At 43.3% G+C, this 23,737-nt stretch overlaps 1 long non-coding RNA gene across 2 annotated transcripts; it reads left to right on the forward strand.

Annotated features, from left to right (window-relative positions):
- Positions 1-241: 241 nt before the first annotated feature.
- LOC145542820 (uncharacterized) lies at positions 242-23,287 on the forward strand. 2 transcript variants are annotated; one of them, XR_014080162.1, is made up of 4 exons: positions 242-778; positions 5,730-5,977; positions 6,252-7,305; positions 23,032-23,287. It is a non-coding gene; the product is annotated as an uncharacterized LOC145542820 (long non-coding RNA). The 2 variants fall into 2 exon arrangements; XR_014080161.1 differs by lacking the exon at positions 242-778 and adding an exon at positions 3,862-3,950.
- Positions 23,288-23,737: the final 450 nt, after the last annotated feature.

Raw genomic sequence — 23,737 nt, forward strand, 5'->3', positions numbered from 1 at the left:
TCTACTAAAGAGGCCTGCCTGTTACAGACAGGTTGACCCTTCTCTCCATCTCTTATCTCTGGGATGAAGCACCAGGACTCGGGCTGGTGAAGGAGAGCGACTGCTCCTGGCAGCTGATAGTTCGGCAATGGGACCTGTGACTTTGCCTTTAAATATCAACGACACACACAGACAACACACTGGCAGCATGAGAGGTTTCCATGGTGACAGAATGCAGGCCATGACCTCTGTAAATGTAATCAGAGCACTGGGATTGGTGTGTGAGACAGGTTTAATTTCTCCTCCCGTGGAAGCTCTGTGGTCTGGGCCATACATAGGCTTCATACATTGACAGACAACCTGTTATCTTCACCAGGGCAACTCTGCAGATGGCAACCCCCACTGCTCCAGAGCTGCTTCCTCCACAGTCTGAGCAGGCTGCAGGATGTAAAAGGTCACTAGGGGCTGAAATGGCAGACACATCAATACCTGGCATCCCTGTCCAGTGTCCTCAGGAGGCGCAACTGTCCCTTTTACGGGAAGCAGCTGTGGCATGGTCCAATGAGAGCCAGATTAAGGACTTGGAAGATTGGTGGAAGTTTTCATCTCTGCTTTGCCACCAACAGTGTATAACTTTGGGCAAGTCCTTTAACCTCCAACTTTCAACATCTTCCCCCAGGGAGAAAACGCCTGGGTAAAAGAGGGCTGAGGGTTTCCAAAGTCCCCAGGAGAAGACAGTACCTACTTACACTTACTAGGGGAGAATTCTACAATCTCCAGTGGAATCCTGCCCCAGGAAGTAAGTTTTCCATCTCACTAGTGCTAGTTACTAAGACTTCAAACCCTGATTCTATAGTTGAAAACAGATAATGTGGGGATTACCATTGGAGAGCCTCAGCAGGACTTCTTCACCTCTATCCTGATTTGGAAACAAATGCGTGCCATGCATGTTCAATTGTGTCCAACTCTTTGTGATCCCATGGACTGTAGCCTACCAGGCTCCTCTGTCCATGGAATTTTCCAGGAAAGAATACTGGAGTGGGTTGCCATTTCCTACTCCAGGGGATCTTCCCAACCCAGGAATTGAACCCGCATTTCCTGCATTGGCAGGAGGATTCTTTACCAATATGCCACCTGGGACTCCCTTTGGAAACAAAACCAGGATACAATTCCTTCTGAACTGGCCTTGAGTAGGAGACCAGTTCATGCTAAACTGATAGAAAATGGCTCGGAGAGAAATGTAGCAGTATCGGGGAATTCCCTGGTGGTCCAGTGGTTAAGACTCCACTCTCCTAATGCAGGGGACACAGGTTTGATCCCTGATCGGGAAAATGGGGTCTCACATGACTCATGGTAGGGCCAAAAAAAAGAAAAGAAAAAAGACATGTAGCAGTATCAAAGGAGGAGCCCACAGTCTCTTCCCTTGACCTCCACTCAGCCTTGGCAAAGAGCTGCTCTGGCCACTTTGATGCTGGCATCCTCTGAGTCCACCTGCCAATTCATATGAGACACTGGCAGACTTCAGTTACCAGTCACCCTGCTTTTCTGATTTCTTACACTGTTTCAGTATAGTGCTCTGAAAAAAAAAAAAAACAAGATTTGGGCTAAGAAGAGATTCATAGTTCTGTATGACACATTTTTCTTGCCAAAAGTAGCTGGTCCATTAGATTCTCCTTTCAGAATCCCGACAGAGAATCTCAGAATTTTAGAGCTGGAAGGGACTTTAGAAACCCCGTAATGTACCGGAAAAAGGCCCAGTCTGGGGCCTGAACCAGAGAAGTAATGTACCTACGTTACAGCAAATTAACGAACAGCGGAACCACAAGGGTGTCAGGGCCCCACTCTGCTCAGCTAAGTACTAATTTAGTTCCTGGATGCTTTTGAACCTCAAACTGAAGCAGAGAGGAAGTGGGGGGAGGATTCAAAAGTGGTTGTTGAACATTAGAATCAGGAAATGGTGATTTGGCTGAATCTACAGATAATAGCATTACCACTTCCTATGTTAGCTGATGCCAAAAAGAGAAGATTCTAGAAAAGAGTCAAGTGACAGGACTGTAAGCTTCCACACAATTGTCCCCACCCAATTCACACTGTTTCTCACTGAGGGGAGCATGAGTCTGATTGTTTATAGGGTTTTTTGGTTAGTGTCCAACCCAGAATCATGAAATCAAAGAACAATGGAGATTATAGGAACTCCAAGAGAATTATCTGGTTTGGCATCATGTCTTCTGGTAACTAAATCATCTAGGAGAGATAATTTGATTATCTTTTCTTTTTATTAAAGGATCTACTTTCTCAACTACTTTCTCTCTTTCTCAATGAGGAAATAAGTTTCCTTCCAGCTCTAACATCCAGAATTCCATGATTTCTTTTTCAGACTTTTTTCCCTTATAGGTTACTACAACACTTAAAATTCTTACTGTGAGGGAGAGCCTTAACTTTGAGTAAGGTATTTTCTCCAGAAAAATATCATGCTCCATCAATTTCATTTCAGCAAACATGAACTGAATACCTCCAATGTGCCAGGAACAGTGTCAGATAGTAAGAGTTCATAAATAAATCAGATATGAATTAGCTGGCAAGGGTAACATGGTGTCCATTCTCATTCTTTGTCCCATTAGTACCCATCAGTTTATCAGATTAGTAGCTGTCCTCAGGGGCTGATACAGGATATAGGCAGGTAAATTTTGATATGATACGAAAGCAAAAAGTATCTGGGACACTGAGCTTTATTCAAGAGAATTCAGTTCCTGAGTGAATATCAAAAATTAATTAAATATTAATATTAAAATCAACTTGAGGGATTGGGTACCAATGAAGCATGAAGAACAAAAAAGGGATCTGAAGGCAAGGAAAGCTTATTTCAGAATTTTTTTCCCTAGGAGCTTTGATCATTGCCCTCTGGAGTCTTCCATCTTTGGCCAAACTCACTAAATTCCTGGCTCAGATCTGGGCTTCCTCAGTGGCTTCTCTTTGTCCTTAATAAGATTTAGTGTGGGTTCCCAGGTAGTGTGGCTTCCCTCATAGCTCAGTTGGTAAAGACTCTGCCTGCAATGCAGGAGACCCGGGTTCGATCCCTGGTTTGGGAAGATCCCCTGGAAAAGGAAATGGCAACCTACTCCAGTATTCTTGCCTGGAGAATCCTGTGGGCAGAGAAGCCTGGCGGGGCTACAGTTCATGGAGTCACAAGAGTCGGACACAACTTAGAGACTAACCCATCATCTAGGTACCACCAGGTGAGATCGCTTTAACAATTTTTCCCTAGGACCACCAGATCCATAGACCCCCATCTCTCAAAAATGATGATCTCAGCCCTTCTTTCTCCTTTCTTGTGTCTTTCTGATATTTCCAGGGTTAGTTCACAAATTTGCATTACTTCTGCTTCTGCCAACCCTTTGGCTCTTTTTTGTCCCCTTGGCTTATTTTGAGAAGTGCCTACTTTTGCTGTGCTGCCCATGAAGAGTGGTCTTTTTTACCCATCATCTGACAGACTTCAGTACCTCCCATGGCTGGGTCAGGAGAGTTAAGAATAACCACATGCTGCCTTCCACGCAAACTCTGTCACTGAGTGTGGCCCGTCTGTTGACTCCATCCTTACTTTTGTGGTTTTCTTTCAACAGTCTCCTTTTCTTTCCAACAACCCAGCTTCTTTAAGGGTCTCATATATTAAGACTCTTTTATTTGGATGAGACAGAAATCCAAATCAAATAGCCTTAGGCAAATAGGGAAATTGTTATCAAGATTCCAAGGAAGGCTGAAATAATTGAACATGGAAGGCAGGCCTTAAATGTCTTTGGACTCCTGGATACCATTGTTTCTTAGGGCGTAGAGTGGGCTCTCATTGGCCCAACCGAAGTAGTTGTAGCCAGGAGAACAGTGTCATGTAAGAACATAGCAGCTCCTACAGAAACCAAATGGGTGGAAATGGGGGAGAAAAAGTTCCTAGACAACACAGATTGCTGTTTCTTAAGGTGCGTAGGGTTGTCGAACAGAAAAAGCAATCTATCCATCACAACTCCCTACAGATCTGCCTGTAAATGCCTAAATCACAATACAAAAGGTACAAACTCTCTCTTACCGGACTTTACACCCTTGAAAGTCAGGGGTGTGGTCAGACAGGGGTTTAGATCCTTACTCTTTTCACTCACTGGAGCCTTAGTTTCAGCCTGACTGGAACTCTGCTTTACTAGGTGTTACATTTTTGGTTGTGAAATGTTCAGGGTGGAACCAGATTTCACAAAGATAACAATTTGTCTCTTCTTAGCCAACTCCCCTTTCCTCCCATCTTCCCCAAGTCAGTAAATGGTACTGTGGATAATCTAATTGCCCAATCTAGAAACCTGGGCATCATTTATTCCTCTTCCTCCCTCTGCCATTCCACTTGCTAAATATCTTTCAGACTTGTCATTTCTTTCCAGCCAGGCTGCCACCAACCTGTTGCAAACTACCATCACCTCTCACCTTGCAGCCCTCTAGTCTTCTACCCTCTCAACCTATTTTCCACCTTATTGACAGTGATCTCTTTTTTTAAAAACCTGCTTATGTCTCTCACTCTTTAAAACTTGAGCAGCCTCCCAATATTATCCTTCCAAACCCCTTAATATGGCTAATATGCCCCCACTCCTGACCACACTTAACCTCTTGCTTATCTTCTCTGCCAAATGGTCCCTTATTCTCTGTCCTCTTCAGTAGCAGACTTCTCTCAGTTTCTCAGTGAGACACACCCACTCCCACTTTCATTATTCCACATGTGCTTTTCCCTCTCTCTGCAACAATCTTCCCCTCACTCTTCATTCAGTTGAGTCTTACTTATGGTTCAAGCCTCAACTTAAACATCATTTCTTCTAGTAACCATCCTCGGCTCTTGGGGCTGGCTTGTTTCCTTCTCATACGTTCCTGTAGCACTAAGACCTGCCATTCAAAGCTCAAGTTCCATCTGTAACTACCTATCTACCACCTGTCTTCCCTCCCAACTGTAAGCTCCCTCAGGGTCCAGACCTTTCCTCTCATGTTCATCCCAGTATGCCCAGCACTTACTGTGCCTGGTACATAGTAGGTTCTCAACATATGCTCATTGAGGAAGTGCTGAAGGTAAGTCTGTTGGGTTTTGTTTTTTTAATATTTATTTATTTATTTTGGCTGTGCCAAATCTTAGCTGCAGCACATGGATCTTCAATCTTTGTTGCAGCATGTGGGATCTTTACTTGCCATATGTGGGCTCTAGCTCCCTGACCAGGGATGGAACGCAGGCCTCCTGATAGGGAGCACAGAGTCTAAGCCACTGAACCACCAGGGAAGTCCCTATTGGGGTTTTTTAATACTTTTTATTTTTAATTAATTTCAAACTTATAGAAAAGTTTAGGTACCACAGTACCTAGAATTATTTTATACCACTGTAAGCTTCTGTCACCCATAGATTCATCAATTATAAGCTTTTGTCACATTTGGTTTATTATTTTCTATTTATGTAAATTTACATATTTTTTCCAAATCATCTGAGAGTAAGTTGCAGATATCATACTTCTTTTCCCATTAATAGTTCAGTAGTATTTCCTAAGAGTGAGGATGTTTCCTTAACACGTTATCAAAATGAGGAAAGTTAACAAAGGTACATGAGCTCTATTTTTTTAAGTGAAAAGTGAACTCTAATTCTGTTTTGTTTTTTTTTTTAAGGGAAGTAGACAGTACTGGGGAAGAAGGGCTGTCTAGGATTAAGGCCTCCCCTTCTCCTTCCTCTCTCTCTGCCCCAGTTCAGGAGATTCTTCAAAAGCTGATGGCGTGGTGGGGAAGGCAGTGCCTGGCTGAGGGCTGAGTGTGCCTGTTCTCCCTCCGTGCCCCCACTGGTAGCATAAACTTCTCGCACTCATGTCTATGCCTCACGTTGGCCTGAGTCCTCTGTCGGAAAGCTGGAAGCCCTCTGAGCAGGATGGCTTTGTTCTACAAGGTCCCGGAGGGAGGAGGAAACCCCGTCCGCCGGAAGTCCAAGTTGGAAGGAAAGGTGAGGCCCAGGAAGTGGGAAGATGGCTCCTGGGACCCATAATCAAGCTTTGGCATTTCGGGGCTGCATGAAGAAGGGAAAAAGACGAGCCGCGGAGGTAGAGTTAGATTTGCACACCCCGGGTCCTGGGACCATCCTGCTCGGCTGAGTGGAATACCAAACGAGGGTGTCTTGGAGCTGCACTTCACCTCAGCCAGGCAATCGACAGGAGAAGCAGCGAGCGAGACCGACAGACTGTCACTGGCAAAATGAACTGTCACCTCCCATTTTTCAGAGGCGCGGCGGGATGAATTGCAGCCTTGAACCGTGCGGCCCGCTGCTGATTGAGTTCCGCTGTCTTAGAACCCCTTCGAACAAGGCGAGTTCATTTCAGACTGACGTCCCACTGCTTATCAATTTAGGAGCCAGTAAAATTAACCGCTTCGGAGCTGATTCGCTTCCTTCCCCTGCTTGGATTGCGCATCCAGAAAGGTCACCAAATAAATCTCTCTGTGGGTCCTACTAGCATAATATGCAGCTTGGAGACAGGGTCTCAGAAGAGGAGACTTGAGCCAGACATAGCCCAAGCCTGAAAGGTTGCCAGGCCCCCTCACAGCCACCCGTCCATGGCAGTGATGTGACAAGACAGGCCTTTGCTAACTTGGCTCCCACCAAGTCAGCTTGTGCTCTCAAGAGATATAGGGTTGGGTGCAGTTGGGTGGCTGAGAGTGGAGGTGCTACAGAAGACCCCCTAGCCATCTGTGCACTGCTTGGTTTCCCATCTGCTATGGACTGAATATTTGTGACCCACCCCTATTCATATGTTGAAACCCTAATCCCCAATATAATGGTATATGAAAGTGGGCACTTGGGAAGTTGTTGGTCAGTCATTAAGTCCTGTCCAACTCTTGCGACCCCCATGAACTGCAGCACACCAGGCTCCCTTGTCCTCCACTGTTCTCCCAGAGTATACTCAAACTCATGTCTATCAGGTCGGTGATGCCATCCAACCATCTCATCCTCTGTCGCCACCTTCTCCTGCCCTCAATCTTTTCCAGCATCAGGGTCTTTTCCAGTGAGTCTGTTCTTTGCATCAGATGGCTAAAGTATTGGAGCTTCAGCATCAGTCCTTCAAATGAATTTTTAGGGTTAAATTAAGTCATGAGAGTGGGGATCCCATGATGGAATTAATGCCCTTAGCGAAAGGAAGAGAAACTGAAACCTTTTTTTCTTGGCCACGTGAGGAGAATACACCAAGGAGATGGCAGCCATCTGTAAACCAGGAAGAGGACTCACCAGGAACCTGAGCATGCTGGCACCCTGATCTTGGAATTCCAGCCTCCAGAACTGTAAGAAACAAATGTTTATTGTTTATGCCACCTAGTCTGTGGTATTGTGTTATATCAGCCCTAAGTCAACATCCTCTGGACCTTACAAGTGGGAGATGCCTGTCAAATGTCTATTAAACCAAATAAGACTTAATTGCTTTAATATCAATAAGTAGTTTGCATGGACAGGGAAAAGGGATGTTTGTACAAGGACAACTTTACTGTCATAGTTATTCGTGGGGCTCCAGCCCATGCTACAAACCCACTAGCAAGTTGAAGTGCAGCAGAGCAGAGTCCTGTCTCCAGAATAAAAAATGTCTTCTGCCATCCCTGCCCTACGTACACATGTGTGCGCACACACAGACCCCTCTTCTGCTCACAGAGGTCTGTCCAGTGAGTCTAATTAGCAAATCTCAGGGCTTCTCCTCTATATCTAGGGCACAAATGGTTTCGTCAATACTCTTTTGAACCTCTTCTCACCACAGGAGATTGCACAGTGTTGGTTTGTGGAGATACAACTGAATCACTCTTACTACAACTTTAAGATATAAAGGTGATTTTAAGGGGAAGGTGAGATGATGTCTGTGTCCCAAATTAGTGGTCTCTGCTGCCCAAAGAGAATGTGTTCATGTTCCTGTTCTCATCCTAATGGTTTATTTCTGTGTTTTCATTGGGGACTTTTGGCCCTACACCTGGAGTGAGAAGACCTAATTTTCAGCTCTGGCTCTGCCTTCCCTAGCTAAATGACTTGAGCAAATTGCCTATCTAAACCTCATCTTCCCCATCTGTAAACCCAAACAAATTGTTAACAAGTTCAAGTAACGTCATGTTTGTTAAAACCTTAGTAAACTACAAAGTTATGTACAAATGCTGGAGTTTATTCATTTTAGTCTCAGCAACAAAAGAAGAACCTGAGAATAAATGCCACACAGTATCTCAAAATTTGATCCAGCAATTCTACTTCTAGGAATTTGTCCCACAAAAATGCTCTGATCTGCAAAAGGATGTTTGTGTGAGGAATTTCACTGCAGCTTTTTTAAAAATTGGAGATAACCTAAATGTTGTCAATAGAGAATTGGGTAAATAATGATGCCTATATACTATGTAGTACTGTGCAATAGTAAATATAATGAGATAAAGTAAATAAAAAATTCTTATGGTTACAATATTCATGCATCAATGCCAAAGTATATAAATTAACAGGTGTGGTTATCACATCATTAGATATTTGAGTCACATATGATAGAAAAATATCTTCAGCTAAGTCTCAGAGAAATAACCTAAGCTTTAAATAAAATGGGATCATCCCACATATAATGCATGGATTTCCATTTTCTATATCCTGGATATTTCCTTATGTCAGTCCATTTTTACTTTTATAATTTTTTAAAATTTATAATAAAACATTGGCCATCAATTATTAAGATAGTTCTCTGGGTTAACTATTGAAGAAAGAAAAGAGATTTGTAGGTAGCTTATATGTGTTTTTAGGAATACAAATCTATAAGTTTCTAATAGTGTAAGCTGAATGCTGAAGATCACTGCAGACAGTGACTGCAGCCATGAAATTAAAAGATGGTTGCTCCTTGGGAGAAAAGCTATGACAAACCTAGACAGCATATTAAAAAGCAGAGATTACTTTGCCAACAAAGGTCCGTATAGTCAAAGCTATGGCTTTTCTAAGAGTCATGCATGGATGTGAGAGATGGACCACAAAGAAAGCTGAGCACCAAAGAATTTATGCTTTTGAACTGTGAACTGTTGGAGAAGACTCTTGAGAGTCCCTTGGACTCCAAGGAGATCAAACCAGTCAATCCTAAAAGAAATCAGTCCTGAATATTCATTGGAAAGACTGATGCTGAAGCTGAAGCTCTAATACTTTGGCCACCTGATGCAAAGAACTGACTCATTAGAAAAGACCCGATGCTGGGAAAGGTTGAAGGAAGGAGAAGGAGATGAGAGGATAAGATGGTTCCATGGCATCACCGACTCGATGGACATGAGTTTGAGCAAGCTCCAGGAGTTGGTGATGGACAGGGAACCCTGGTGTGCTGCAGTTCATGGGGTTGCAAAGAGGCGACTTGACTGAACGACTAAACTGAACTGAGTTCTGAATAATTGACGCTTTCAAATTGTGGTGCTGGAGAAGATTCCTGAGTGTCCCTTGGACAGCAAGGAGATCAAACCAGTCAATCCTAAAGGAAATCAACCCTGAATATTCATTGGAAGGACTGATGCTGAAGCTGAAGCTCTAATACTTTGGCCACCTGATGCAAAGAGCCAGGGTCTGATTGGAAAAGACCCTGATACTGGGAAAGACTGAGGGCAGGAGAAGAGGATGACAGAGGGTAAGATGGTCGGATGGCATCTCCGACCCAATGAACATGAGCAAATTCTGGGAGATAGTGAAGGACAGGGAAGCCTGGTGTGCTGCTGTCCATGAGTTGGTTGCAAAGAGCTGCAATGAGTTGGTCACAAAGAGTTGGACATGACTGAGCGACTGAACAATAGTGTAAGAGCAGCCTCTTGTTATAAGTTGAAACAGCCCTAACCCAAGAATCAGGTGTCCAGCACTCTTGTCCTAGTTCTGCTATTAACTTACAACATGATATCAACTGAATCACTTATCTGGGCCAAAGTTTCCACATCCAGAAAATGAGAGTGTTAAAGTACACGTTCTCTAAGGTCCCTTCAAGCTGAAAATTCAGTGGTTCTATGAAATCACTTTTCAAAGATTTAATAAATGGTGTTTATATATAATAATAGTTTCTGGTCATTTCTGGAACTAACTGGAAGACTAGCAAGACTTAAATACTCCACTTACATGCAGGGCAATACACTAAGAAATTTTTAAAATCTAAACAAAAAGAAACCTATAATTTAAAAAAGAAAATGACACTTGAATTAATAGAAATATAGGAGTATCAGGTTTTACAAAAGGAATGTACACAGCAAGATGGCTGTGTTAAATCAGTGGAACTTAAATTTATGGTCCTAGAAGCCCTAGGGTTTCTCAGAAGGATTCTGAACCTGCTTTCAGGATAGGGCAAGAGGGTAAGGAAGTGAATAGTGCCTCCTCCCGATACCTGGTTTAACCAAACTAGATCTGCCTTCCCCTGCATCATGCGTCTAGGAAATCTAAGAAAGATTTCTAAAGAAATAGGGCTTCTACAATAAAGTTGTGAAAACTGCTGGCCTAAATGATTTCTAAAGGCCAGTTCTGTCTTTAAATTTTCACAATTTTATGATTCTAAGATGTATGTAAATTAAGTTTTTATATTCTGCATTCAATTTTGCGTGTACACAGGAAATTAACTTTGTAAAGGTTAATTCTCTTGTAAAACAAATAATTATTTTGCAATATGAATAATGAACCCTAGGTATATCTGTTAAACACACTCAGATTTACCTGTCCTGAATTTTCTGAACATGAGGAATGTTTGTAATTACAAAAGAATCGATGAGAAAAGAATTGGATGAGGCAGGCAAAAGAGTTATAAAAAAGATTCACAAAATCCCTGGGGCACCATGGAGAAGCTGTTGGTTTCAGCATAAGACCAAAGATACTGACCTGGAGCTAGAACTCCTGAGCTCTGCCATTGAAATGAGTCATTTCTGTTTCACAGGACTCACCTCAGAATTGACACAATTGGTAATTGACACAATTGCTGAGTGCTCTTTGTATTATTTCATTTAATCGTCCCAACTCCATGAGATGGGTATGATTTTTCTCTCCCATTTCCCAGAAAACTGAAACCAGGGGTGGTTAAGTACTTTGTTCAAGGTCACAGAACCAGGATTCAAACCCAAGGACTGTGACCTCAAAGCCCACACTCTCAGCCACCACAAACTTCTCCAAGTTAGGGTCAACTATATGGCAGACTCTTCCAGGAGAAAGGAGCCAGCCCTGTGCTTGATTGGCATGAGGCTAGCTGTCAAGGGGGCAGGAGTCATCTAATAAAGCCCCTTTGCTGTACAGAGGAGGAACTGAGACCACCAGAGAGACAGGTGAGCTGTTCAGGGCATTGAAGCCAGATTTGGAACTAAATATTTTCTTGAGTTTACGTATGGGAAACTTGCTTTTTAACTTATTTAAAGCACCATGCTCCTGCTCATGGTCATTCGCTCTGTCGTGTCTGACTCTTTGTGGCCCAATGGACTGTAGCCTGCCAGGCTCCTCTGTCTATGAAATTGTCCAGGCAAGAATACTGGAGTGGGTAGCCATTTCCTCCTCCAGGGGAACTTCCCAACCCACAGATCAAACCCTTCTCCTGCATTATCACTGAGTCACCTAGGAAGCCCTAAAGCACCCCTACACATTAATTATTGTTAAGCCTATTATTTGCTACAATGTGTAGTAGTCTAAAGGCTCTAATCCAAAGCTTAAGGTTATGGACAGCAGCAGACACCATCATCCAGAAAGTGCATTTAATTCATGAAACCTGACTCACATCTAGAATCCTAATTAGACAGTGTAACATTAGTTTCCCAGCCTCTGCAGTACACACACACACACACACACACACACACACACACACACACACACACACACACACACACACACCAGAAATAGTGGGAATGGACCAAATGCTAGTATTATAGTTTTTAGAACCTTCTTAAACCTTTGTCAAGTTGAAAGAACTGGCATCTTGTCCTGATTTATACTTACCTGATTATCAGTAAAGAACTTCTAAAAGTGCCTTTTGTATTACCTATTTTGTAAATTACTAGTTCTACACCCTGGAGAAGAAAATAGCAACCCACTCCAGTGTTCTTGCCTGGGAAATCCTGTGGACAGAGGAGCCTGGTGGGCTACAGTCCATGGGGTCACAAAGAGTCAAACACAACTGAGTGACTAAATAACAACAAATTCTACTCCTTATCTGTTTTTCTTGGTGGGTATTTGTCCTTTTATTTTCCTATAGACTTTTAAGAATTTTTTATATAGTAAGAGTATTAACCCATTAACCAAAGACCATTTCAAAATGTCAGATTTTGCTAGGAGCCAGCCCTGATCTGATTAACCCAGTTGAGTTTCCCTTTGTTTGGCATCCCCCAGTACTTGCATATCACATTTATTCCACATGTACATACCTCCCCCCACCTTTTTGTTTTCACACTCCCAGTAGCAGAATTGTGTCTCTTAGGGAGATAGGTCTACTGGAGAGCTCTCAGGTGTCAAAGGCAAACAAACACCAGTGGTCTGGGATCTGGAGATGAAGGCACAGATGCCAGGAAGTGGGTGGTCTACCTTCTTCAAGAATATGAGAAAGGTCTAAACATCATGAAATCAGTTAGCAAGATGGGGTGGTGGAATCAGATCCCAGATGACAGGAGTCTACTGCTCAGGAAGACATTTATAGTCACATCACAAGTTAACAAAACACATCTAAATGACCTTGATCTTCTTTTATACTTCCTGCCTAGGTAGGAGGATGTGGTCTCAGGAGCTAGCACTGCAGATATGAATAAAAAGCGTTAGCTGCTTAAGGAAGTAGCTGCATTTAGGTCTCTAGCTGTTATTATAGATAATTGTGTTCTAGGTGTTACTAAATATATTTACTGCAATTGGTTGGGCAGATTCTCTAAATAGCTTACTCAATACTCACACTTCTTTATTTCTAGCAGAGTTGCCTCTCGTGATAAAACTGAAAGTACCAGATTCTTGCTTTCCCAGGTTTACTTGAAGCTAAAGACAGCCACAAGAGCCAGTTCTGGCCAATGAGAGGTAAGAGGAAGACCACACTGGAAATGTCTGGGGACACTTGTCTTCCAGTTAAAAGGATGTGCATCGTGCCTGTGAACATGGTTGTGTGAGGACATGATTTCTTCAACTATGGCAACCATAGTTCCACGTCTAAAGACCAAGAGCCAATGATGAGGCTAAAGAAACAAAAGGATAAAAGAAGTCTGGTCAGCTGTAGTATTTTGCAGCTGATGAACCAAAGTAGGACCTTTACACTTTTGTGAGACAGTGAAAGCTGCTATTGAGGCTTTTAAATATTCTTGTTACCTGCCAATGAAAGCATTTTGATGTATTAAAAATGCAAAACTATCCAGAAGCTGGAATTGTAAATATATAAAATATGTTAGTGTGTGGATAAGGACTGGATAGTATAATGACTGATACCAGGATATTCTACAGAGAGGTGGGAAAAGGAGGCACAGGGTTCAGTTCTGGACATTCTGATTTAATTAGCCTGGGAGGACCCAAATATTGGTTTTGAGTTGTTGTTGTTTTTTTTAATGCCCTCTGGGTTATGCTAATATGTACAGGCAGGTTTGAGAACCTGCGATCTAGTCCAGCTCATTCTTTGTGTTACATTTGAAGAAACTGAGAATCAAGCAATGTGATTGGTAGAAACCATATTATGCAAAGGTGGCTTCCCTGGTAGCTCAGCTGGTAAAGAATCCGCCTGCAATGGGGGAGGCATGGGTTCAATCCCTGCGTTGGGAAGATCCCCTGGAGGAGGGCATGGCAACCTACTCCAGTATACTTGCCTGGAGAATCCCCATGGACAGAGGAGCCTGGCGGGCTACAGTCCATGGAGTCACAAAGAGTCGGACATGACTAAGCACAGCACAGCAAGCCAAGAAAGGATTGTGCAACAGTCTTCAGGGTCACTTCTTCCTCCTACCTCAGCCCCTCTGGATATGCAGTGTCTTCTAAGTCCTTTCTGCACTGAGCCCTCAAATATTGCACCCTCCAGGGCAAGGTTCTATGTCCTTTCCTAGGCCCCTATCCTGATCAAAACTCTCATTCCCTCAGGGATCTGCTGGGCAACCAGCAAACTAATCTTGAATGAATTCCAGCCAAGATGTTAATGACAGATAATGGCTTAATGCATTACTCCTCCCAGATAACATTTCCAGTTTAATAGAAGTCTTTCCAGTTTTAATAGAAGTCCTAACCCAAAGGAAGCAGCCTGAAAAGTGCAGAGACTGCAAATACCTGGCACCTCCGCCCCTTCTGTGTCCCTAGAAGGCATCTCCAAACTGTGACCAAGGCTTTCTGAGAAGTCAGTCTACAGGGCTCTGGACAGCCCCCACCAACCAGTGATGGGAGTGATCTTCTAAGATGAAATCTGTTGTTGAACAAATATTTACTGGGGAGTAAGGAGACTTGAATCCTACTCTGGGGCTTTGGCATTATCTGGATATATGGCCTTAAACAAACTATTAAACATTTCCAGGTCTCAGTTTCCTTATCCATAGAATGGCATTAGAATTGAGTTTCTCCACTGAGTAACTCATGATCTGCCAGAGACTCTCAAAATCTGACCTGATAACACTCCAAGCTGGTTGTTGCTATTAAGTACCTCTTCCCTTTACTCCTCGCTAGGGAAGGAAATTCACCTGAAGCAGGGACATCACCTTTCCAGCTCAATTATGTCCCTAAAATGCCCTGCAGAAATAAAGTAAACCAGCATTTGGGGCGCCTGCTAAGAGGCCAAATCCCATGACACTGGGAGCCCAATGATGTGGTTCAAGGAGTCCAAGAGTGGCCCAGTGGAGAGTATTCTGTCAGTCAGAGGGACAGAGCCTCTATGCAAGATCTGTCAGGAATCGGTGTGACCATTCCAGAAGACACATCAAGTGGGGAAAAAATCAGGTGTGCAGATAACGTTTTGTAAATGCCTTTCTAATTCTCAGTGCTTCACGAAGGAATCTCAGAGATTAAATTAAGCTGTTAACCCTCTAGGCGCTCCTGTCGTTTACTGTTAAGGAATTAATAGGAATGTGGGAATGCAGATGGCCTGGCTGTCAGCTCGGAGAGGCGATTTTTCTGATCTCCACGGACGTTTCCAGCATCTTTCATTAAGCGCTCATGTACCAATTTGTCATTTTAACTGAGCAGGAAAGAAACTCCCACTGAACTCCCTAGCTCAGGTGCTGGGAGTTAAATCCTCCCACGACAAGGCCTACAGGGTCGCATCCGCGGGGGAGGCTCTGGCTTCCCGAGGTGGTGAGTGGCCTCTGATGGAGGTGGGGCGGAGCGGAGCCACTCCAGGAAGGAAGTCGGGATCCCCAAACCTAGCTGTTCTGGGCACAGGTTTCAAGGGACTGCAGAAGAGCCGGCTCTAGAAATACTAAACAGAGCAGAGATGTGAAGAAACTTATTTCCTCTAGCGCGCCGCCCAACGAGGGGAGGCGCCACCTACAGGAGAGAGAAAGACCTGCAACCTGATCTGGAGAATTCAACCACTCGATGGCAGGGATTGACCGGCCCCTCCTCTTTCTCAGCCCCTGATGTTTATCCAGTGCTTTTCTCGTGTCAGACACTGTCGTAAGCGCTTAACATATTTTAACGCTTTTAAACTTGACAACCACCCTATGAGGTAGGTTTTGTTGTCGTCCTTGTTCTATAGACTAGAAAGCTACAGCTCCAAGAGTAACATGCCCAAAGTCACACAGTTGATAAGTGGGAGGCTGGAATCCCAACCCTGAGAGTCTGGCTCAGAGCCTGAATGCTCACCAAGCATTACCCTAAGGAGGGTGTGGTGGAATAGAGTCAGTCCTAACTCCCACCATGATTCACAGTGTAACCCAGGGCCAAGTATTTAACTTAGCCTTCAATTCTGCACCTTGGCGTTCCCATGTTTTTGAGACTCCCTTAGGTAGATCAACATTCAGAGAACCAAGATCATGGCATCCAGTCCCATCACTTCATGGCAGATAGATGGAGAAACAGTGGAAACAGTGGCTGACTTTATTTTTGGGGGGTTCCAAAATCGCTGCAGATGGTGACTGCAGCCATGAAATTAAAAGACGCTTGCTCCTTGGAAGGAAAGTTATGACCCACCTAGACAGCATATTAAAAAGCAGAGACATTACTTTGCCAACAAAGGTCCGTCTAGTCAAGGCTATGGTTTTTCTAGTAGTCATGTATGGATGTGAGATTTGGACTTCAAAGAAAGCTGAGCGCTGAAGAATTGATGCTTTTGAACTGAGGTGTTGGAGAAGACTCTTGAGAGTCTTTTTTGGACTGCAAGGAGATCCAACCAGTCCATCCTAAAGGAAATCAGTCCTGGGTGTTCTTTGGAAGGACTGATTTTGAAGCTGAAACTCCAATACTTTGGCCACCCGATGCAAAGAGCTGACCCATTTGGAAAGACCTTGATGCTGGGGAAAATGGAGGGCAGGAGGAGAAGGGGACGACGGAGGATGAGATGCTTAGATGGCATCACTTACTCAATGGACATGAGTTTGGGTAAACTCCAAGAGTTGGTGATGGACAAGGAGGCCTGGCGTGCTGCAGTTCATGGGGTAGCAAAGAGTCGGACATGACTGAGCGACTGAACTGAACTGAGCTAGATATGTGGAGAGAAAACTGTTGTTAAGGTAATCTTGTGTAATAACAAAATGGGGGAGGGAGTAGGGGTGGCAGAGCTTGTGTAGCTCCCATCTTCAGTTTATAGATGAGAATTAGAGAGAGAAGGACCCAACCATGATGACATTCTCAGTGACAGGGCAAGAACTAGAATCCAGGTCTTCTGACTCCATGTTTTTCACCCATACAGCACCTCCTCTTTAATCGTCATAGCGAGGATGGGCTCTGTGTATGGAAGAAAGCTAATCACACATAGTGGCTTCAGAGGCTCCAGGTCCACCCTCTGAGCAAAAAAAAAAAAAAAGCTTTTTGGTTTTTTTAACCTGGTGGCTCTTATCTGAAATCCCACCATTAGTGACTCATGTCTTTTACTAAGACTTTGATCCTATCCTCTCAAGACGAGTAAGACTTTTACTGTTGGCTGTCATTTCATGTGTATATGATTGATTTCTAAAGCAGTGCTCTTGAAGTGTGGTCCACAGACAACAGCATCTCTGTCATCTGCATACTGTTAGCACTGCAAGTCGTGGCTTCTGCCCCAGACCTACTGAGTCAGACTTACCTTGGTTCTCAAACTTCGGTGGATGTGCTTAAGTTGAAAAGTTTATTAAAACACAGCTTCCTGAAACAACTCCTCCCCACCCCATCCCCAGAGATTCTGATTCAGCAAGTCAGGGGGAAAGACCCAATAATTTGCATTTCTAACAAGTTCTCAGATAATGCAGTTGCCATGGTCTGGAGTCTATACCTTGAGTAGCACTGAAACTGTTCTTGGGAGCAGATACTGAGAGGGGAGAAGGAGAATGAGCACCTTGGGGTAAAAAGACAGAGACAGGTTATTGTTTAGGGTACAGAATGAAAACTTGAAGTGAAAAGCTGCTGAGGGTATGGGTTCACAATCATGCCTCTGTCTTTCCATTTGCATAAATTCAAATATTAAAACCATTAAGGGATTTAATACAATATATAAATGTGTGTAAACTGAATTTATCTAGCCAAGGTAAAGTCTATTCTTGCCTTGCCTTTTGCTGAGCCCTGCCTCTCTCAGTTACAAATGGAAATCTTCCTGGTCCCCTCTGACCATCAGTTAGCTCTCCAATTTCATTCCAGATTTAACTGCACTGCAGTGGCAGACAAAGCTGGCCTGATGGCAGGAATACTGTTCCCCGATGGTATCAGAACCTCTTCTGTATTTATGTTTGCTCTGCGACTGTCACTTGTATACAATCACATAGAGACTCTGATAGTAAGACTTGGGCTACAAATCACCCCCATGGCACAACTCTGGTGGAAAAGAAAAAGGGGCTTCAGTGGCAACCAGATAGCAAACACGAATTACATTGCCCTTGTACCAAAATAGGCATCTTTAAGAAATCATGTCTTCTGGTCCTCCTTTGCTGTACTTCAGATAATATGGTACCCAGAGGAACCCAGATAGATAACAATCTCTTCTATTTGTAAAGACCACTTGTGAAGGAAACTACATAACCTCCTAGCGCTGGAGTGTATTATTGTTCAGCAAGTATTCACTGTCCTCTCTGCCCTTCCATGGGGGCAGAAAACTTACCACTTCACGGGTGATGGATTTAGCCACGTGACTTGCTTTGGCCAGTGAAACATAAGCAGAGATTTCAACTCTACTTGCTTGGTCTGGCTTGGCTTTTCCATTTCTATCCTTGGCTGTGAGAAGAGCACACTCCTGTCACTTTGGCCTGGGTCCCAGAATGAGAAGGTACACAGGGTGGACCTGAACAAGACCCACAACCTGCAACAGAAGCACTGTAGCCCATCTGCAAACCAGTAAGCAAGAAATAAGTGTTGTAACCTCTAGGATTTTAGTTTATTTGTTACACAGCATGCTAAGTCACTTCAGTCGTGTCTGACTCTTTGTGACCCCATGAACTATAGCCCTCCAGGTTTGTCTAGCCATGGGATTCTCCAGGCAAGAATACTGGAGTGGGTTGCTATACCTCCTCCAGGGGATCTTCCTGACTCAGGAACTGAACTCACATTTCTTACTTCTCCTGCATTGGCAGGCAGGTTCTTTACCACTAGCACTACCTGGGAAGACTTCGGAAGCCCTGGGAAGCTACCTGGGAAGCCCTGGAAAGGTATACAGCACTGTTTAGTAAAGTTGACTGATACACTCCCTCAGGCGTCTGTTCCACTGAAATTTTGCCAGTAAGTTTTTACCTATCTAAACGGAATCCCTCATATATTAAGGTAAAAGATCCATTTCCATCTGCAGGCCAAACAAGGAGTCACTAGGTTACATCCTTGATTCTAAATCCAAGAAACGAAGCTTGATTTGTTTGATATCTATTTGGGCTACAAAAATAGAGATGCACTAGGGGCATGAGGAGCTTCCCAGGTGGCGCTAGTGGTAAAGAACCTGCCTGCCAATGCAGGAGAGGTAAGAGATGCTTACCTCCAGGTTCCCTCCCTGAGTCAGGAAGATCCCCTGGAGGAGGGTATGGCAACCCACTCCAGTATTCTTGCCTGGTGAATCCCATGGACAGAGGAGTCTGGTGGGCTGAAGTACAGTGGTTTGCAAAGAGTTGGACACAACTGATGCAACTTGGCACACAGGCAGAGGGGAATGATTTCTTTTACAAAGTATTATTTATGCCTGTCTTTTTTGGAGCTATTAGAGGGTGGTTCCTCAAAAGTGACCATATCCTTCAGAAACCAGAGAGGTAGCAGTGGGAGAGGTGAGAGTTTAGAGACCTGATTAAAATACCATTAAAATGACTCAGTCATATCCAACTCTTTGCGACCACATGGACTGTAGCCTACCAGGCTCCTCTGTCCATGGGATTCTCCAGACAAGAATACTGGAATGGGTAGCCATTCCCTTCTCCAGGAGATCTTCCCAACCCAGGGATAAAGCCCTGGTCTCCTTCATTAGGAGGCAGATTCTTTACCACCTAGACTTCCCTTATTCTCTCTCAACTCTTACTTATCACAGTTTCCAATATTTTCATTATTTGCCTGTTTTCTTTTTTTGTTTGTCTCCCCCACTAGAAAGTGTTTTCATATGGCTAGGAACAGTGTTCATCATGCTTATTATCACTTTATCCTCCAGTTCTCAGCAGACCCTGGCATGTAGCAGTAGCTCAAAAAATACTTGTTGAATAAATAAATGAATTCTAATTAGGCATGTCACTAGCCAGGTAAGGGGAAAACAATGAAAAAACAGTGAGATCTACAATATAAAAATGTAACTCCCTCATTATGTAATTTTTGTTCAATGGGCACCTAATTATGAAAAACTTTGAATAACAATAATAATAATAAGTCAGTGGGGAGCCACAGAAGAATTTCCAGCTGGGGAAGGACATGATCAAGACAGCATCTTGGAACTGTACATAGAAAACCCTAAAGATAGTATCAAAAAATTGCTAGAACTAATCAGTGACTTAAGCAAATTTACAGGTTACAAAATCAATACACAGAAATCACTTGCATTTCTATATACTAACAATGAAAAAACAGAAAGAGAAATTTAGGAATCAATCCCATTCACCATTGCAACAAAAAGAATCAAGTAACTAGGAATAAACTTACCTAAGGAGACAAAAGAACTGTACACAAAAAATTATAAGACACTAATGAAAGGAATCAAAGATGGCATAAACAGATGGAGAGATATTCCTTGTTCCTGGGTAGGAAGAATCAATACTGTGAAAATGACTATACTACCAAATGCAATCTACAGATTCAATACGATCCTTATTAAATTACCAATGATATTTTTCACAGAACTAGAACAAAAAATTTCACGATTCATATGTAAACACAGAAGACCCCAAATAGCCAAAGCAGTCTTGAGAAAGAAGAATGGAGCTGGAGGAATCAACCGTCCTGACTTCAGATTATACTACAAAGTTACAGTCATCAAGACAGTACAGTACTGGCAAAAAAACATAAATATAGACCAATTAAACAAGATAGAAAGCCCAGAAATAAACCCATGCACCTATGGGTACCTTATTTTTGACAAAGGAGGCAAAAATATACAATGGGGCAAAGACAGCCTTTTCGATAAATGGGGCTAGGAAAACGGGACAGCTGCATGTAAAAGATTGAAATTAGAACACTTCCTAACACCATACACAAAGATAAACTCAAAATGCATTAAAGACCTAAATGTAAGACCAGAAACTATAAAACTCTTAGAAGAAAAAAGATAGGCAGAACACTCGATGACATAAATCAAAGCAAGATTCTCTATGACCCACCTCAGGAACCTATAAGCAAGGTGAAAAGACAACCCTCAGAATGGGACAAAATAATAGCAAATGAAACAACTGATGAAGGATTAACTTCCAAAATATGCAAGCAGCTCATACAACTCAATACCAGAAAAACAAACAACCCAATCAAAAAGTGGAAAAAAGACCTAAACAGACATTTCTCCAAAGAGGACATACAGATGGCTAACAAACACATGAAAAGATGCTCAACATCGCTCATTATTAGAGAAATTCAAATCAAAACTACAATGAGATATCACCTCACACCAGTCAGAATGGCCATCATCAAAAAGTCTACAAACAATAAATTCTGGAGAGGATGTGGGGAAAAGGGAATGCTCTTACACTGTTGGTGGAAATGTAAATTGATATAGCCACTATGGAAGATGGTATGGAGATTCTGTTAAAAACTAGGAATAAAACCACCATTTGACTCAGTGATCCCACTCTTAGGCATATACCCTGAAAATTGAAAAAGGCACATGTATCCCATTGTTCATTGCAGCACTATTTACAATAGCTAGAACATGGAAGCAACCTAGATGTCCATCAACAGATGAATCGATAAAGAGGTTGTGGTGCATATACACAATGGAATATTACTCAGCCATTAAAAGGAATGCCTTTGAGTCAGCTCTAATGAGGTGGATGAACCTAGAACCTATTATACAGAGTGAAGTAAGTCAGAAAGAGAAAGATACATATATTCTAACGCATATATACGGAATCTGGAAAAATAGTACTGAAGAATTTACTTACAGGGCAGCAATGGAGAAACAGACATAGAGAATAGACTTGTGGACATGGGGAGAGGGGAGGAGAGGGTGAGATGTATGGAAAGAGGAATAAGGAAACTTACTTTACCATATGTAAAATAGATAGGCCAACAGGAATTTGCTGTATGGCTGCTGCTGCTGCTGCTGCTGCTAAGTCGCTTCGGTCGTGTCCGACTCTGTGCGACCCCATAGACGGCAGCAGCCCACCAGGCTCCGCCATCCCTGGGATTCTCCAGGCAAGAATACTGGAGTGGGTTGCCATTTCCTTCTCCAGTGCATGAAAGGGAAAAGTGAAAGTGAAGTCTCTCAGTCGTGTCCGACTCTTAGCGACCCCATGGACTGCAGCCTACCAGGCTCCTCCATCCATGGGATTTTCCAAGCAAGAGTACTGGAGTGGGGTGCCATTGCCTTCTCCGGCTGTATGGCTAAGGAAACTCAAACAGGGCTCTGTATCAACCTAGCGGGGTGGGATGGGGAGGGAGATGGGAGGGAAGTTCAAAAGAGAGGGGATATATGTATACCTATGGCTGATTCATGTTGAGGTCTGACAGAAAACAACAAAATTCTGTAAAGCAATTATCCTTCAATTTAAAAAAAAAGACAGCATCTTGGGATAATGTATCTAATTGCTGTGTTCAGGGGTAGTTTCACAGAAAGAGCAGGTAGGAGGAAATTTCAAAGTGAAAGTGTGGGGTGGTGGTGGAAGTTAAAAAGCATGAGATTGGGATAGAAGATTCAGTGAGCTTCTCACCAGATAGGAAAGGGAGTCAGCAGATGGGGAGTGTCTGTATAGTTGAAAGCAGAAGCACACTTAGAAATATGGAAGTTTGGAGGAGAGGCCAACTGTGTTTGGGTGAGATGATAGGTTAATTTAGACACATGGAATTTTAGACAGTGGCTGGTGATCGAGTGAAAACACCCAGTCCCCGGTTAGAAATTCAGGACTGGATCTTGAGAGAGAGATGAGAGCTGGAAACCTGCACGCAGACATTAGACTCATGGAAGTGATAGGGTGGGAAGAGAAAAGCCCAAGACTAAAGCCAGCTTTGAAGACTGACTAGTTACAAGTAGCAGGAGGGTGGGGAGTGGCTGATGAAAGGGCCAGAGCAAGCAGAATCAGCAAAGGGTCTCAGAGGCCAAAGTAAGGGAGTGGACAGTATTTTGAGGTCCAGCCCTGTCTCTTGCTCTTTGGCTGTCAGACTTTGTGAGGCCTCTTTTAGGAGCAGAAGGAAACATCCTTCAACCTGACTTCCTTGCCTCTAACCACCTGGGTGGCTGGGGATCCCAAGGCTCCATGAGCCTTTGAAGAAGATTCTAGGGAAAGGAAAATGGAGAAATATGATCAATAACAAGTCATGTTTTTTTTTTTCCACTTCATATGCAGGAAGAAATCCAGGGCTGTAGCTGGTGCTATAATGGGTGTATTCTGCGTGTTCAAAAGGTCAGCTGGCATGGAGACAGGCTAAATTATTGCTGGAGTGTATGAATCTGAGGAGGTTCTCCATTAACATTTATTAGGAATTGTCATCGCTTCAACCCGAATGGGCCCCAGATGTGGAAACCCCGGCCGCCCCAGACTTCTCTTCCGGGCTGCAATCTCTCCTCTGATTTATTGTTATTAAACATGACCAGATTTTGTAGAGGGGAAAATTGAAGAAAGCAACACACACATGGGGAACTGTTGGGTGGAGGCTGCCAAGAGAAACAAGCCATTTTATTCTATCTGGTGACAGTGGGAGCACATGGAGACACAAACCATTGTGCCTCTTTCCTAAATCAAAAACATACAGGCCTGAACCTCTGGGCATCTGTTCACAGGGCAAATGTCTTCACCCTGAGGGTGAGCAAGGGTCAGTTGAAGGTAATGAGAAAGGCTAAAAATAGTCTGTGCTTAGAATTCTAGATGCCACAGCAGGGACCCTTTTCCTCAAAATATATTACCTTCCAGGCGGACTACTTCTTGGGAGTAAGTCACACCCTCTGGATATTAGGTCATTTTTCTTATCAGTAATATTTACTCTTCTACTATGTAATGATTGTGAAAGATCCCAAGAAATCAAAGTTAGAGCCCCACCTTCAGGTCACTTATA

This window comes from Giraffa tippelskirchi, chromosome 3, assembly GCF_054371585.1.
Source record: "Giraffa tippelskirchi isolate mGirTip1 chromosome 3, T2T-mGirTip1v1.2.pri, whole genome shotgun sequence".
NCBI classification, from domain to species: Eukaryota; Metazoa; Chordata; class Mammalia; order Artiodactyla; family Giraffidae; genus Giraffa; species Giraffa tippelskirchi.